The sequence below is a fragment of the Triticum aestivum genome, chromosome 2B (genome assembly GCF_018294505.1).
Source record: "Triticum aestivum cultivar Chinese Spring chromosome 2B, IWGSC CS RefSeq v2.1, whole genome shotgun sequence".
Taxonomy (NCBI): domain Eukaryota; kingdom Viridiplantae; phylum Streptophyta; class Magnoliopsida; order Poales; family Poaceae; genus Triticum; species Triticum aestivum.
Window position 1 is genome coordinate 507,325,557 of NC_057798.1, and position 11,772 is coordinate 507,337,328.

The 11,772-nt window shown below is 44.6% G+C and overlaps 1 pseudogene; it reads left to right on the forward strand.

The window, feature by feature from the left end:
* Positions 1-1,203: 1,203 nt before the first annotated feature.
* LOC123045723 (uncharacterized) lies at positions 1,204-4,681 on the forward strand (annotated as a pseudogene).
* The last annotated feature ends 7,091 nt before the right edge of the window (positions 4,682-11,772 follow it).

The following is an 11,772-nucleotide window of genomic DNA, read 5'->3' on the forward strand; positions in this document are numbered from 1 at the left end:
TCTTTGCCATATGCCAGCTGATGGCAAAGAACATCTTTGTCATCTGCTTATAAAAAACAGATGGCAAAGAACTAACAGACGACAAAGAACAAGGTTGCCATCAGCCAATTCTTTGCCATCTGCTAGTGGATGGCAAATAATCTTTGCCATCTGCCAGCAGATGGCAAAGACGTTGGCAAATCCTGTGGCCGTCACGAGTGTAATGGCGTACCAGCCCCACGTCTTTACCATCTTCTGGCAGATGGCAAAGAGATGGGGTTATTTTTTTCTAGGTAAAAAAACTGTGGGGTTATCCGCTCCCTCTCTCCCCACCCATCCAGGTAAAAAACAACATCCGCCGTCGCTCGCTCCTTCCTTCCTCACCCTAGCCCCAATCCACAGCCCCACGCCCCTCGCTCCTTCCTTCCTCACCCGCCGCCGCTCCCTCCCACCTCCTCCTCCTCCTTCTGCGCCCTAGGAGCCCCGCCGCTGCCCTGCTGCTACTCCTCCAACGGCCCGCCCTGCTGCGTCGCGAGCCCCTAGAATCGACAAGCAAGCGCCCCGCCGCCGCCGCCGCCGGTGCACCACAAACCGCCGGTGCACGCACGTATGTTCTTTCCCCTGCTGCTACCGTACTACTAGTTCATCCTGCCGTGCCGGCCTCCGGTCGGCCGTGCTCTGTTCGTTTGCTTTTTCGAAGAACAAGATAGGGCTGCAGTGCTAGTTTTTCGCCGCCCGGTTCCGCCGGCCAGTCAAATTTGGATCCACGCGCGGCCGCCTCCAGGATAATTTTAGGCCCTTTTTTTCGATTTCGATCTGTATTTTCATGCGCGGGCGGGAGGCCGGGGGTGATAGCAACCTGAAAATAACAAACGTGATTTCGCCTAAGAATTGCCGTCGACGAATTATATCAAATCCGCGATCTTTTTCAAGACTACGCCACCACCAGTTCTTGGCAGCTTTCTTTTTCGCTTGTTCTTTTTATCTTTATTATACCGCAAAAAAATGCCAGACTGAGATGAGATGCGTCCTTCCCATGGACCACAACCTCTGCCTTTTTGCCTTTCTTTTGGGGGTTTCCTCTCCCTATTAGCTCACTTCCTGCCTCATTTGGAATCAAATGTGCGCTCTATTGAATCTGGCACTGTTGTTTCTCTAATCAAACGCATCATTTCGTTTCAAGGTTTATTTATCTCTGATCTAACGGATTTCTCCTGTGCAGTGCAGGATGAGGTTCCAGGGCCCCAGGTGTTCGTTCCGGGAGGACGCGGCCGACATGGCGGGCGCCATCTTCATGTCCAACAGCGAGACAAGGGATCACTGCTTCAACACGGGAGTCTTCGGGCTACCGCCAGAGTACGTGCCCTTTGTGGCCAATGTCAAGTAGGGGATGCCCCTGTTCCTCTTTGACTACACATTCTGTAAGCTTTACGGTGTCTTCGAGGCCGCCTCGGATGGCGGCATGGATATCAGCAGGACCGCATTCCGGTCCACTGGCGGCACATACCTCGCAAAGGTAATCCGCGCTTGCCATACGCCTCTTGATTATTCAAAATAATTACTATTATGGTTCTGTTATGCTACACCCTTGGGCATGGGGAACACGAGTAGCTAGTGATTGAATCATCTCTGAAGTGGGAATTGCAATGACCCTTGTTTGCCTCTTGGTTATTAATCCAGTATAATATGCTACTGTTAAACCCTTGGGCTTAGAAAACCCCAAAAGGTAGTGATTGAATGATCTATGAACTGCAATTTCCAGTGCCATGTTTGTTGACTGTTGATGATCATAATATGGTTCTGTTAGGTTCAGAGAACTCGAGAAAGTATTAGTTGAATGATCTGTAAATTGCAATTGTCCTTTTCTTTGGTTCACATAAAGATTCTAAAGGCTCATTTACGACTGTATTTAATAGTTGGTGGGATTATGTATTCTGAAATATTGTTGAAAATCATCATTCATCTACTACTAGCCACTTTAATGAGGAACATGGTGTAAAAGGTTATGGTGAACTGTCTAAGATTTAGTTGTGACGAGATGTTGCTTTCCTTGTATTACTGAGTGCCACTTATTGATTAACGATAATAACTCTTAATTTGGTTTTGAGCTGTTGTTTCCCCTAGGTTTGCTTCAATATTGTTTGGAAGTGCAGACCGCTCACTGAGGATGAATTTTTTCCTGCCACTGAAGAGAACTACTATATCTCAAAGAAGTTCTACTTCGACCTTTCCTACCAGCAGGTTTGCTAAAAAAACTTGATACTTCGAGTTTGTGGACCTTCTGTTTGCAAGGTTATATAATTTGGTGATTCTTCCATTTGCAGGTCGTCCATCTATATGGCTTATTTGACAAAAAGAGGGTAGAGCACCCTATTTGCAATTATTCAACAAGTGCTAATCTGGAAAAGGAGCACTCAAGCAGAAGGAGACCAGACAAAAGGAGCTTGACTCCAAATAGTCCTCCTTTTTCTGCTGATCGTTCCCACACTTTGATACCCTCGAGTACCCCAAAGATCTCAACCGTCGAAACAAACTGATCTGCTTCTACAAGCATGCATCTAATTGTACCACCCACTTTTGAGACACAGCCAAGTGTGTCGATGCCCTTGGTAACTAAACCTTTTGGAGTCCAGACTGCTCCCATCCACAGCAACCAAATAAAACTACCTTATTATAGTCAAGAACATCTCCGAGATGTTTCAGCAATAGGTGGCACTTCAACTCAGGTGTCTGCTCCTTACTCTCAGACAGCTATATACCACCAAGATCAGTTTGTGGCAAATCAGTCGTACCCATCATCTGATGATTATCCGCACAATAGCTTGTCTTCTGGGTGCATGACACAAGGTCCAACTGATGGAGTTAGGTTGTCAGTAAAGCAGTCATATGGAGGCAGTAGCTTGTCATGTTCTCGGTATTTACCTCCAGTTCCAACTGGTGCTGAAAGAAGCTATTTGATCTCAACTCCGTATTTCCCATCATTCATGATTCATCTCTAGCAAGTCCGCAACACAATGCTCACAGGAAGGATGATTACGACATTAACTGTGACCAATGTAGAGCGATGTATGCATCTGAGCAACTGCATTTAAACAGAGGAAAATCTGTTACACCTCCAGAATCAACTCACCTAGGTATTCCGGCTTACCCTGATGCTCCTGAAGTATCAGCAATCATTCAACATAAAGAAAGCTTTACTGGCTACATACCAATCAATGGTCGCCCTAAGGACTTGGAAAAAGAACAGCAGAGACGTGATTTTAATCAGGATGGTTCAGTCTCATCAGGTTCTGGACATGAAACATTAGCCTACATTTCAAATCGACCATATACTGATCATGATGTTGGAGATGAAAGCAACATGGCAATTCCTAGTCAGCGTCCACAAAAGCATGTGTTTTCTCGCTTGTCAGTGAAGCCACAACTACCTCCCCAAGAAATTACAGGACCTTCAATGAACCAACTGCTCTATTTACTTTCTCAGAGAACAAAACAGTGGAGCAAAAAGAGTATAAGTCCTAGAGAAGATGTTTGTAAATAGCTGGTCCGTGAACAGGACATGGACATGTCGTATCCTCCTGCAGAGCTAAAGCTGCCAAGCGGACTAGAAGGAGAAGAATGCGCAGATCCTCCCTTCTTTAACTTCAAGAGGTGCAGCAAAGCGGCTGGGCCAGATACAGATGTAGGACAGGAGGTTAGTGACAAAAAGAAGAGAAGAAAGCTTGTGCGCCCTTCTTTTTGAGAAAATAACACCACTGGTACTTCTGACCTCCAAGGGAATGCCATAGTTGAAGTGCGCCCTTCACTCAAAGAAAATATAACTACTGGTAATTCTGGAAATGTCCTCTAGGGGAATGCCATTACTGAAAGGAATCAAAGCCCTGCTTCTATAGTTGAAAGGAATCAAAGCTCTGCTTCCATAGTTGAAATGAATCATAGCCCTGCTGACATAATTGAAAGGAATCAAAGCTCCGCTTCCGTAGTTGGAATGAATCATAGCCCTGCTGCCATACTTGAAAGGAATCAAAGCCCTGCTTCCATAGTTGAAAGGAATCAAAGCCCTGCTGCCATAATTGAAAGGAATCATAGCCCTGTCAAAACTGATGGTAACAAGTTCATCATTGACCTAAATGAACCGGCATCTGCAGAAAGTGAGCTGGCAGAGGATGGTAGCATTGCACCGTGTCCTGTTGCTGCCAACATACAGACAGAGAAATCGTGTGATGTAGATGTGAAAAAGCAAAACTGCTCAAATTTGGCTGAGGTAATCAGCAAACAAGATGTACAGTCTGACAGTGGTGCGCCTACAGAGAAGATTACACTTGATCTGAACATTACCAATCTGAACACAATGGACGAGGGGAAACTGCAAGTGATCCTTGGCTCATCATTGTTGCAAGCACTTGACAAGCTCAGAAATAGCAAGTCCAACAACGACTCCAAACAGGCTAAATCAAGCCTCTCTGATAAAAATAAAATCAGCCAGGTGAAAATGGAGATGAACTATGCCAACCTGCAGCTTTGTTGTACTAGTGATAGTAGTATAATGCAAGTTTTGACAATCCATGCATATTTCTGCATCATAATAATCTTCTTCTTCTAGTCATCTTCTTCTAACTTTCTTCTTTCCCATTTTACATATTTTCTTAAGATCACGGAAGCTTGGGTTGATGGAGTGCTTGTATTTAGTTTTTGTTTTGACCTTGTGAAACTTGCTACCTATGGATGAAACTGTGTAATATTGATAAAACTATGTATATGTACGGATGAAACTTGTTACTATTGGTAACATGTGTTGGATATATATGTGTTCATGACTATTGGTATTATGTGTTGAATATGCTATATTGGTCATATAAATATATTTGTGTTTGATTTTTTGTGAAAAGGAACTGATATAAGAAAAATCAAAATTAAATGGGGCAATATAGTCACTTTGCCATCTGCTGGCGGATGGCAAAGAGCTTTGCCATCAGCTGGCAGATGGCAAAGAGGCCACGTGTCATCTACATGTAAAATTTGGGCTGGCCTATTTGGGCAGATGGCAAAGCTGTTTGCCATCTGCTGGCAGATGGCAAAGCATGCAGCCTTTGCCATCTGCTGGCAGACGGCAAAGAGCCTGCAACCTTTGCCATCTGCTGGCAGATGGCAAAGTATGCCGTTAGCCTTCTAACGGGGCTAACCCCGTTAAGAGGCTTTGCCATCTGCCAGCTGATGGCAAAGGCACATGCTCTTTGCCATCAGCCAGTAGACGGCAAAGAAGCCTTTACCGGCAGGGTTTCAGACAAACTGTTTGCCATCTGCTGGCAGATGGCAAAGCCTTTGCCATCCGCCGACCATGCCTTTGCCATCTGCCAGATGGCAGAGTGCCAGATTCCAGTAGTGGTTGTCCTAATTTTTCAGAATTTTTGGAGTTACAGAAGTATACGAAATATCCAGATTACTACATATTGTTCTGTTTTTGACAGATTCTTTTGGAGTTACAGAAGTATACGAAATATCCAGATTACTACATATTGTTCTGTTTTTGACAGATTCTGTTTTTTATGTGTTGTTTGCTTATTTTGATGAATCTATGGGTACTATCTGAGCGTATGCACCATGGAAAAGTTGGAATACAATAGATATAACACCAATATAAATTTAGAATGAGTTCATAACAGTACCTAAAGTGGTGATTTATTGTATTATATTAACGGATCTTACGAGTTTTCTGTTGAGTTTTGTGTTGTGAAATTTTCAAGTTTTGGGTAAAGTTTTGATGGACCACGGAATAAGGAGTGGCAAGAGCCTAAGCTTGGGGATGCCCAAGGAACCCCAAGGTAATATTTAAGGACAACCAAGCATCTAAGCTTGGGGATGCCCCGGATGGCATCCCCTCTTTTGTCTTCAATCCATTGGTAAATTTACTTGAGGCTATATTTTTATTCAACACATGATATGTGTTTTGCTTGGAGCGTCTTGTATGATATGAGTCTTTTCTTTTTAGTTTGCCACAATCATACTTGATGTACACACCTTTTGAGAGGGACACACATTAATCGTGAATTTATTAGAATACTCTATGTGCTTCACTTATATCTTTTGAACTAGGTAGTTGCTCTAGTGCTTCACTTATATCTTTTTAGAGCACGGCGGTGGTTTCATTTTATAGAAATTGATGAACTCTCATTCTTCACTTATATTATTTTGAGTCTTTAAACAAAATGGTAATTTGCTTTGGTTATGAATTTAGTCCTAAATGATGGGCATCCAAGAGGGACATAATAACAATTTTCATATAAAGAGCATTGAATAATATGAGAAGTTTGATTCCTTAAATTTGTTTTGAGATATAAAGATGGTGATATTCATGCTAGTGAGTAATTGTGTATTGGTAGAAATACTTGTGTTAAAGTATGTGATTCCCGAAGCATGCACGTATGGTGAACCGTTATGTGATGAAGTCGGAGCATGGTTTATTTTTAAATTGTCTTCCGTATGAGTGGCGGTCGGGGATGAGCGATGGTCTTTTCCTACCAATCTATCCCACTAGGCGCATGAATATTAGTACTTTGCTTTGATGGCTAATTAGTTTTTGCAATAAGTATGTGAGTTCTTTATGACTAATGTTGAGTCCATGGATTATACGCACTCTCACCCTTCCACCATTGCTAGCCTCTCTAGTACCGCGCAACTATCGCCGATGCATTAAACCCACCATATACCCTTCCTCAAAACAGCCACCATACCTACCTATTATGGCATTTCCATAGCCATTTCAAGATATATTGCCATGCAACATCCACCGTTTCGTTTATTATGACACGTATCATCATTTTCATATTGCTTTGCATGATCATGTAGTTAGCATAGTATTTTTGGCTTGGCCACTATTAATATTTTTTTATACATGTCACTCTTGATCATTGCACATCCCGGTATACTGCCGGAGGCATTCACATAGAGTCATATTTTGTTCTAGTATCGAGTTGTAATTCTTGAGTTGTAAGTAAATAAAAGTGTGATTATCATTATTAGAGCATTGTCCCGTGTGAGGAAAGGATGATGGAAGCTACGATTCCCTCACAAGTTGGGATGAGACTCCGGACTTAAAAATAAAAGAGACGAAAGAAGCCCAAACCATAAAAATGATGAGAGAAAAGAGAGAAGGGACAATGTTACTATCGTTTTTTCACACTTGTGCTTCAAAGTAGCACCATGTTCTACATGATAGAGAGTCTCCTATTTTGAAACTTTCATATACTAGTGGTAATTTTTCAATATAGAACTTGGATTGTATATTTAAATGATGGGCTTACTCAAATTTCCCTAGGTCTTCATGAGCAAGCAAGTTGGATGCACTCCAACTTAGTTTCTTTTTGAGCTTTCATACACTTATACTTCTAGTGCATATGTTGCATGGCAATCCCTACTCACGTGCATCGACATCAATTGATGGGCATCTCCATACCCCATTAATTTACCTAGTTCATGTGAGAATTTCTCCTTTTGGTCTTCTCCTCACAACCTCCACGATATTCTATTCCACCTATAATGCTATATACATGGCTCACGCACATGTATTGCGTGAAAGTTGAAAAACTTGAGAACATTAAAAGTATGAAACAATTTCTTGGCTTGTCATGAGGGCTGTGCATGATGAAATATTTTGTGTGATGAAGATAGAGTATAGCCAGACTATATGATTTTGTAGGGATAACTTTCTTTGGCCATGTTTTTATGTCAACATTAAACATTTGCTTCGATTCTTATGGATCTGAATATTTTTTCCAAAATAAAGAAATTTGCATTGATAAATATGTTAGGTAGCATGTCACATCAAAAAAATCTATTTTTATCATTTACCTAGAAGAGGACGAGCAAGAATTAAGCTTGGGGACGCTTGATACGTTTCCAACGTATCTATAATTTTTTATTGTTCCTTGCTATTATATTATCTGTTTTGGATGTTTTATATGCATTAATATGCTATTTTATATTATTTTTAGGACTAACTTTTTAACGTAGAGCCTAGTACCAATTTCCTTTTTTCCTTTTTTTTGAATTTTATAGAAAAGGAATATCAAACGGAGTCCAAATGGAACAAAACTTTACGGTAACTTTTCTTGGACGAGAAGAAACCCACGAGACTTGGAGAGGAGGCCAGAAGCCCTACAGTGTGGTCACAAGTTGTAGGGGCGCGCCCCTAGGGCTGGTGGCCCCCCATAGACCTTCCAACCCTAATCTTCGCACTATAAATATATTTCCGCCGCCGCAAGCTTCTATTCCCTTGAGATCCCATCTTGGGGCCTTTTCCGGCACTCCGCCGAAGGGGCATTCGATCATGGAGGGCCTCTACACCAACCTTGTTACCCTTCCGATGATGTGTGAGCAGTTTACAATAGACCTATGAGTCCATAGATAGTAGCTAGATGGCTTATTCTCTCTCTTTGACCTTAAATACAATGTTCTCCTCTGCGTTATTGGAGATATATTCGATGTAATCTTCTTTTGCGGTGTGTTTGTTGAGATCTGATGAATTGTGGATTTATGATCAGATTATCTATGAATATTATTTGTGTCTTCTCTGAAATCTTTTATGCATGATTAGGATGTCTTTGTATTTCTCTTCGAACTATTGGTTTGGTTTAGCCAACAAGATTGGTTTTTCTTGCAATGGGAGAGGTGCCTAGTTTTGGGTTCAATCTTGCCATGTCCTCACCCAGTGACAGAAGGGGTAGCGAGGCATGTATTGTATTATTGCCATCAAGGATAAAAATATGGGTGTCGGTGTCAAAACCGGCGGATCTCGGGTAGGGGGTCCCGAACTGTGCGTCTAGGCGGATGGTAACAGGAGACAAGGGACACGATGTTTTTACCCAGGTTCGGGCCCTCTCGATGGAGGTAAAACCCTGCTCCTACTTGATTAATATTGATGATATGGGTAGTACAAGAGTAGATCTACCACGAGATCGGAGTGGCTAAACCCTAGAAGCTAGCCTATGGTATGATTGTTGTTCGTCCTACGGACTAAAACTCTCCGGTTTATATAGACACCGGAGAGGGCTAGGGTTACACAGAGTCGGTTACAATGGGAGGAGATCTTCATATCGTATCGCCAAGCTTGCCTTCCACGCCAAGGAAAGTCCCATCCGGACACGGGACGGAGTCTTCAATCTTGTATCTTCATAGTCCAGGAGTCTGGCCAAAGGTCTTAGTCCGGCCATCCGGACACCCCCTAATCCAGGACTCCCTCAGTAGCCCCTGAACCAGGCTTCAATGACGACGAGTCCGACGTGCAAGTTGTCTTCGGCATTGCAAGGCGGGTTCCTCCTCCGAATATTTCATAGAAGATGTTGAACACCAGGGTAGTGTTCGGCTCTGCAAAATAAGTTCCACATTCCACCGTAGAGAGATTAATATTTGCGTTAATCGGATCTGCTGACGTATTCCACGGCATGACATCATGCCACGGCCAGGCTTTTATTCATTTTATTATTCCACCTCAGCGCATTTAGCGAGGCGATTTCCTTGGCACGTCTTGTCAAAGCAGAGATCGTGTCCCCTTATTCCGGGATTCTCATTAATACGGGCGTGGGTAACCCAACCGCGACTTAGGTATGACTCCCTAATTGAAAGCGAGTCTCAAACGGTCACGGGGAGGGCTCTTGGTGTTCATCTCCTTTATAAAGGAACCAAGGCCCGGCTCCCTTCTTCTCAAACCAATCAAATACGCCCCTCGCCTCGAGTTCCAACACCCAAAGCTCCAGTTTTAGGCGCTTCGGACCTTCGAAGATGTCCGGCTCCGACCCTCAAGGCCGGTGGATGCCTTCCTCCGTCACGGAAGAAGATGTACGAAAGCTGAGAGATGCCAGGTATCTAACCGGCGAAATCTTGCATAGACTGCCTGCTCAAGGGAAAGCTATTCCCGCTCCCCAGCCTGGTGAAAGCGTGGTATTCGCATCTCACTTCCTTCGGGGGCTAGGCTTCCCGATCAATCCCTTTGTGAGGGGGCTTATGTTTTACTACGGGCTGGAGTTCCACGACCTAGCTCCGGAGTCCATCCTCCAGATCTCATCATTCATTGTCGTGTGCGAGGCCTTCCTCCATATCACTCCTCACTTCGGATTGTGGCTAAAAACCTTCAAAGTGGAACCGAAGATGATCGAGGGGCAGCACGCTGAGTGCGGAGGAGCTATAATAAGCAAGATAGACGACGCTCCATGGCCCGAAGGCTCTTTTCAAGAGGAGCTCGGCTTATGGCAACGGGACTGGTTTTACATCACAGCCCCTAGGGGTACCACATGGGTGGCACCACCTACTTTTCGCTCGGGTCCCCCACTACGGCTGGCGTCATGGGTTAATGAAGGACTTATCTGGGGGGCGCCCAAAGACGTGCCCTTGCTGCAGGGCCGTATTCGAGATCTTCTAGAAAGAGATATCAATTTGACCGTAGTGGCGCAAGTCATGGTGATTAGCCGCACACTGCCCTGCAAACGTCGACCTCTCCGCCTGTGGGAGTTCAATCCGGAGGGACCACGAGTCCTACAACATTTTATGGGAACGAAGCCCATGGAGATGTACAAATTGTTCTTCGGATCACAAGCAAGGTGTCCGGATTTGTCCTAGGACGCGGGTCTGAGCTGCAATCGCCAGGATGCTAAAGTAAGTAGCCCCGTATTTGGATGCACCATCCATATTTTTATCCAATCTACCCTTTAGTAGAGTTGTCCTTTGAACAGGAGTGGATGGCAAAGGCAAAGCTTATCCGGTGCCCAGCCCCCCTGCCCGAGACCGTGCCGAGTCCCATGCTGACCAGGATGCTGGAGGTCGCGCCATTGGAGGGAGGCGAAGGGGGGACCCCAGGAGCTACCACCTCCACGAAGGAGGCCGTTAGGAAGGGAAGAATCGAAAATTCTCCCGTCCAGGGAAAGAAAAGGACTGCCTCTAAAGACCCGAAGGTGATGACCTCAAAACGGGGAAAGAAATCTTTGTCAGAGGGTTCGGCGCCGGAGAACGCCCCAGCCTAAGCGCCCCCTAAAGGGGACCCGCTCTCCCCCGAGACGTAAGTGAAGGGAGGGGTTCCATAATGAATCACGCTCATGTTTTATTCCTGAGGAAAATAACCGAAACATCATCTTGCATTTCGGATCTCAACCCTTCTCAGCAGAGCTCATCTTCTGGGGATCTTCGTCCAGAGATGATAGAGAGCGAAATGCCTCCCCTTGTTCCACCGTCCCACGAGGCTGGCGACCCCGAGGTATTGTCCCGGATGTTTTTTTAAAGTCCGGACCCTGAAAAAGGTCGTCAGACTAGTCCGGCACCCTCTTGCGCACCGACGGAGGGGTTGAAGGATCTGCTTGGTAGGGCGTCCATCTCATAAGAACACCGCGTGTTGATGGATATGGTGATTGGAAGGATTTCATCCGCAAAAAGCGGATTGTACGGAGCTGCCAGGAGTTTACTAACAGGCTTTGAGGTACATAAAAAGGTGTACCTTTTGGTAGAGCCGCATATTAAATGTGCCATGTATGACTAGTAGCCCCTGAGACTCTGTGTGTCGTCACGAGTGACGGCGCACAGAGGATCATAACCCCAGGTATAATATGTCGCCTATTCCATGAAGGTGGTGAGGCGTTCGGTGGCTAGCCGGACTGATGAATCTGCCGAACTAAAGCGGCAACTTGACGTGGCAGATGCTGACATCGCGCTTATAAATAAGCGGCTAGACAAGGCTCAAGGTATGTTCAAAAGACACCCAGTAATAGGAGATTGATGCTCGGGCCTTATATATATTCTTTATGTAGATGG